The sequence below is a fragment of the Armigeres subalbatus genome, chromosome 1 (assembly GCF_024139115.2).
Source record: "Armigeres subalbatus isolate Guangzhou_Male chromosome 1, GZ_Asu_2, whole genome shotgun sequence".
Classification (NCBI taxonomy): Eukaryota; Metazoa; Arthropoda; class Insecta; order Diptera; family Culicidae; genus Armigeres; species Armigeres subalbatus.
In genome coordinates this window covers 287,327,334-287,333,333 of record NC_085139.1, presented here as the reverse complement: position 1 = coordinate 287,333,333, position 6,000 = coordinate 287,327,334, and positions in this window count along the sequence as shown.

Sequence of the window (6,000 nt, the reverse complement as noted above, 5' to 3'; positions counted from 1 at the left end):
GTCTAGCTGCTAATAGTTTCTTCCACTCAATTTAACATATGACGTTTCGTTCTCAATTTTCCAAGTCTCAAAGCAACCGAACTAGCTTCTTTTGAAACATTTGATCATCAAATAAGGGGCCGTACACTCATTAAGTATCCAGTTTTCTGCGAGCGGTAATGGCCGCCAGCTTACCTGCGGGTTAGTCTCTGATATGACGTTTGTGGAGGTCAACTGCACCCACCGTTCCGAGCATTCTGACCAATGTGGCATATAAGAAGGTGCTGATGAAGTGAATTCAAGCCTTCTCATATACCACATTGATCAAAATGCTTGAAACGGTGAGTACAGTTGACTTCCACAAACGTCAAATCAGAGACTAACCCGCATGCAAGCTGGCGGCCATTACCGCTTGTGGAAATCTGCAGGAATTATCAAGCGATCCTTAGAGCCATTGTTGTCTAATGGGATCAAAGATGGAATGGGCCGAGGCTTGGATTTTAGAATTTTGGTCAATTTCCAGAACGGCTCAGCACAGTCTGGAAGAGCGCGAATCTTATTGGAGAAATCACTATTTCTGAGGTCCACCATTCTGGCCTGGATGATTTTTGTCAAACGATTGCAACGTGTCTTAAGGACAGGCAGCCCATTTCGTAAACGAATCAAATCTTTGATGAGTGTATCAATGGTTGGGGTGTTGCTTACCTGCCGAGCCGTTGGAGCATTTTGCTATTTGGCCACCGAGATTGCCTCTTCGATGGCGCACAGCTGGCGGTCGATACTTTCCGGCGTTTCCTAGTCTTTGCCGTCGTCCACGCACCTTTTGAGCCGGCTCCAGTCGATTCGATGGTAATTTCGCCGGGACAGCTGATCTCGATTAACCGAGGAGCCCACCGGACAGTGATTCGAGCTGAGCTCCTGGTACACGACCGGCTGGGACATGTGGTCGTTCATGTTGATTATATACAGATATATCGTTGCATGGACTCCAAACCGACTCAGCCGAGTGGGGGAATTCGTATAGGTAAATGCTCCCATATTAATAACAGCCCGTATATTAATCCCAACCGGCAATGAACCAAATTGAAAATCAATTTAATTACAATATCTCACATCGAACGTACACAATAATGAATGAACCACATTCTTCAATGTTTGGAATATTATTTAAAATTCCGTTTGAGTAATGTTTAAGTTCACAAGACTCAAATTATTAAAAACAAAATTATAAAACACAATAATTTTCATTTTCCTACCTCTGAGCTGTTGTTTCCATGCACTGCTCGATTGCTACTAGCAGATTCATCTGTTTTCACGCCGTTGTTTTCCACTCAATTTCAAGCTTACATAAATGTATCCTTTCAAAATTCTCTTCACAACACATAAAGCACATCACATTTCACTATAAAGATAATTTTGTTCGAAAAACCAACGCGATTTCCTATAGTTTGATATTGTAATAATTGGGTAAGTATGGCCTGAGCTATGCTGAGACTCCCTGAACCAATGGCCTCAGGGTCGGCACGCTCACCTCAAGCTACTCGCGGGCAGGGAACTCTCGCAATCAAAATGTAGGGAAAACCACAGAGCTTCACAATGCGACACTTTATTTCCTCCACTCTTTCACTTTCTTAAGTCTAGCTAACCTGTCTTCCTCGGGGCCCCTCTTCCTGGCAGCACTCCACCACTTCACTTCTTCCTTCTTCAACTCCTGTCCTTCCTCGTCCTCTGCCTAGCTCTCCTTCCGTCCTTCCTTGTCTTCAATCTTCGATGCAAGGGCATTCACGCCGGCGACGGCGGCTTTCTTCCTCTTCGGTACTTCCTTCGCCCTTCAACGGCCTACGTAGCGTCGGTGGCTGACACCTTCCTCCTTCTGTTGCCGACGACTCGGCTCGCTGCGGCTTACCGGTGGTAACGCCGGGATGGCTTGGGGATCTCCCTCGCTCCTTGCCGCGGTCCAAAACGACCAATAAGATGGCCGAACGGCTATCGGCGGAACAATGCCGAATCAGGCCGACAATGGAACCTGGGTACGATGGCGGTTCTCGATGGGGTTTAACCCTTATGTGGCCGACGGGGTACCCGTGTTCCTTTTTCAAATTCAAATGGTGATATTTCAATGAATTTTTATAGCTGAAAACTGAAACTCGGTGACATCTAAGAACTCCATAAAATGTAGCATCTGTGAGAAAATCACGTTGATACAGTGAGGAGGGACGTGGGGAGGGGCATCTGATTTTTTTTACCACGTGGATGGCCGACAGGGTACCCGTGTTCCACTAAATTGATATTTTCATAACTTTAACAATTGTCAACCGATTTAGATAATTTTGACAGTTTTGGAAACAGAAACTCATATACTTTTTGCCCATTGACAAGGTTTTCAGCTTTTGTTCTTGGTTATGCAAGAAATCTTTGAAGTAAGGATTACGAGTCTACTCGCGTAACCAAAGGCCATTCAACCAGTTTCAAATATGCTACAAGCTCTTTGCGCTTCTTAGAATTGAAGGTGTTCACAGTATATATTCTGGGTCCCCAAAAACCTCTGGAGTAAGGCCTAAGTCATCCAAAAAATTCCTGGAATCAGATTTTATGGTCTGCTAACGTAACCAAAGGTCTATCGTGTAAATTCAAAAACGATACATGCTCTTTATGGTGCTTAGCATATAATGCTTTCACAGTATATGTTCCGGGTCATCCAATGACCTTTTCTTAAAACATGTTTGCATTCCAAGTAGTTCTTGTTGAGGTCATTGATTCCAGGTAGTCTACGAACTCCATACAGTCAAGGTCTTCGGATCAATCTCCGTGTTGGAGGCATTTAACGAAGAATAAATAAGTTGCGTGACCCCTTCTTGGTATATGTTTGTATTCTAAGTAGTTCTTGTTGTTGTCGTGGGCTCCAGGTAGTCTACGAACTCCATAGATTCAAGATCTGTGGATCAACCTCAGTAACGGAGGCAGTTATCAAAGAATAAACAAGTTGTGTGACCCCTTCTTGGTATTTGTTTGTATTCCAAGTAATTCTTGTTGTTGTCATTGGTTCCAGGTAGTCTACAAACTCCATAAATTCAAGGTCTGTGGATCAACCTCCGTAATGGATGCAGTTAATGAAGAATAAACAAGTGTTGTGACCCCTTCTTGATATATATATATATATCTGTTTTTCATCTAGTTCTTGTTGTTGTCGTGAGTTCCAGGTAGTCTACGAACTCCATACAGTCAAGGTCTTCAGATCAATCTCCGTGATGGAGGCAGTTATCGGAGAATAAACAAGTTGCATGACCCCTTCTTGGTATATGTTTGTATTCCAAGTAGTTCTGGTAGTTGTCGTGGGCTCTATGTAGTCTACGAACTTCATAGATTCAAGGTCGGTGGATAGACCCTCCGTAATAGAGGCCGTTATTGAAGAATAAACAGGTTTTGTGACCCCTTCTTGGCATATGTTTGTTTTTCATGTAGTTTTTGTTGTTGTCGTGAGTTCCAGGTAGTCTACGAACTCCATACAGTCAAGGTCTTCGGAACAATATCCGTAATGGAGGCGTTTATCGAAGAATATACAAGTTGCGTGACCCCTTCTTGATATATGTGTGCATTCCAAGTAGTTCTTGATTTTGTTGAGGACTTCAGGTAGCCTACGAACTCCATAGAGGCAAGGTCTGGAGATCGACCTCGGTAATGGAGGCACTTATTGAAGAATAAACAAGTTGTGTGACGCCTTCATGGTATTTGTTTGTATTCTAAGTAGTTCTTGTTGTCATTGGTTCCAGGTAGTCTACGAACTCCATAGATTCAAGGTCTGTGGATCAACCTCCGTAATGGAGGCAGTTATTGAATAATAAACAAGTTGTGTGACCCCTTCTTGGTATATGTGTATATTTTAAGTAGTTATTTTCATTGTCGTGGGCTCTGTAATGAAGGCAAGGCAAAATACTTGAATGGATTCCGTATTTTTTGTCGAAGAGACTTACAAACTTATTAACAGGTAATCATAAATGATTCATAATAAGCTACAGGCAGTGAAAGTTATTTCATGAAAATCTTTATTGTTTGCTGCAAATTGGGTCGAAAACGTGATAAAATCGGGTTAGGCAAAATTAGGGGTAGACAAAATCTGGGAGTGACAAAATCGGGTCAACCTCATCTGAGTGAATGTACGCATTCCTAGTACAGTAGCCGTTCGATAACTGCAAAATGTTTACTTTTTATTTATCGAATGCCGTTCGATAACTGCAACGCACTCTAGACGTCAAACGGTTGTCAATCGTCGTCAGATGCAATAAAAGTGCATCTAAATGTGCAGCGCATTGTAGCTGTCATTGAGTCTGACATCGGTTTGAAGTTTAGCGGTCCGATAACTGTAAAACTGTTGCAACTATCGAATTGCAGTTAAAAAGCATTGCAGTTAAATGACTTGCAGTTATCGAACATCTGCTGTAGTTTTTGTTTTTGCCATGGTACTAGGTAGTCTATGAACTCCATATAGGAATGATCTGCAGATCAACCCACGAACGGAAGGCTATTGGTATATGTTTGCATTTCAAGTAGTTCAAGTTGTTGTCATTAGCTCTGGGCAGTTAATAAAGAATAAACAAGATGTGAAACCTCATCTTAATATATTAGCATTCCAAGTAGTTATTGTTGTCTTGTTGAAACTTGGATTCCGTAAGGAGTGACCTTAAAGACCCTCTAGATATTCGTGTAAGCCTAGAAGTCTTACTCCATAAATTTCTAGGATGACCATTAGCATATGCCATGAACGCATTTTATTCATGGACCCCAAAGGCATGTACCAAATTTAAAACAGGCTGATATATCTCTGGTGTAGATCCTAATGCCTTACTTCAGGGTTTTCTTGGATGACCATGAACATTTGAAATGGGTGCATTCTATTCTACGTACCGTCAACTGAGGGGAAGATGATCAATGAGGTGAAGATGATCATTTGATGTGTCAGTCAAAAGTGCCAAATTTTCTTTATGAAAAGGTAGTCAACAATATTCTCCGTTCAAGTAATGCTACCGCTAGGTAGAAATCCGAGTTTTTCGATTATAATCATGAAAATGTATTTTGTGGAAGAAAGAAAGAGATAGTCATAAATGACGCTATTTTCATTTCAAATATTGACTTCGTAGACTTCTTTACGTAGTAAATTCAACATTCATACATATAACCTAGTGTATTTTGACTACTAGGTCATAATTATTTTAGTAGAGCTGTCTTGATCAACTTCACCCCAAACCAGATTATTCAAAAAATGTGTGATAATTTAAATAATTTTAATAAATGCGAATGCATTTCAGAAAACTAAAGTTGTTGATTATTGCAACGTATAGCAGTACATGTTTTGAAAATATTTGTTTCGATTTAAAATGTAAACACACATTGTTATTGCATGTTTTGTCTTAAAAATGATCATCTTCCCCCCAGTTGACGGTACCATAAAAGGCATGTATAACTATTCAAATTGGCCGAAAGAACTCTAGTTACGCGTGAAGTTCTTGAGGATTGTTCAAGTGTTCTCTTGGATACCCATGAACATATGCAATGAAAGCAGTATATTGTATGTACCACAAAGGGCATATGCTACTTTTGAAACAATTCGAAAGGTATCTGGTTACGTGTGAAGATCCTGAGGCCTATTCTAGCATTTTCTTGGAAGACCATAAAGATATGCAATGGACGTATTCTATTCTATGTACCATAAAGGGCATGTACCACTTTTGAAACAAGCCAAAATATCTCTGGGTACCCATGCAGATTTAAAGGCCTATTCGAGGGTTTTCTTGGATGACCATGAACCTATGCAATGGACGCAATATATTCTATATGCCACAAAGGGCATGTAACACTTTTGAAAAAATCTGAAAGATCTCTAGTTACGCGTGTAGATCTTAAGGCCTTTTCCAGGATTTTCTTGGATGACCATCAACATATGCAATGAAAGCGCTCTATTCTATGTACCACAAAGGGCATGCACCACTTTTGAAACAATCTAAAAGATCTCTGGTTACGCGTGTA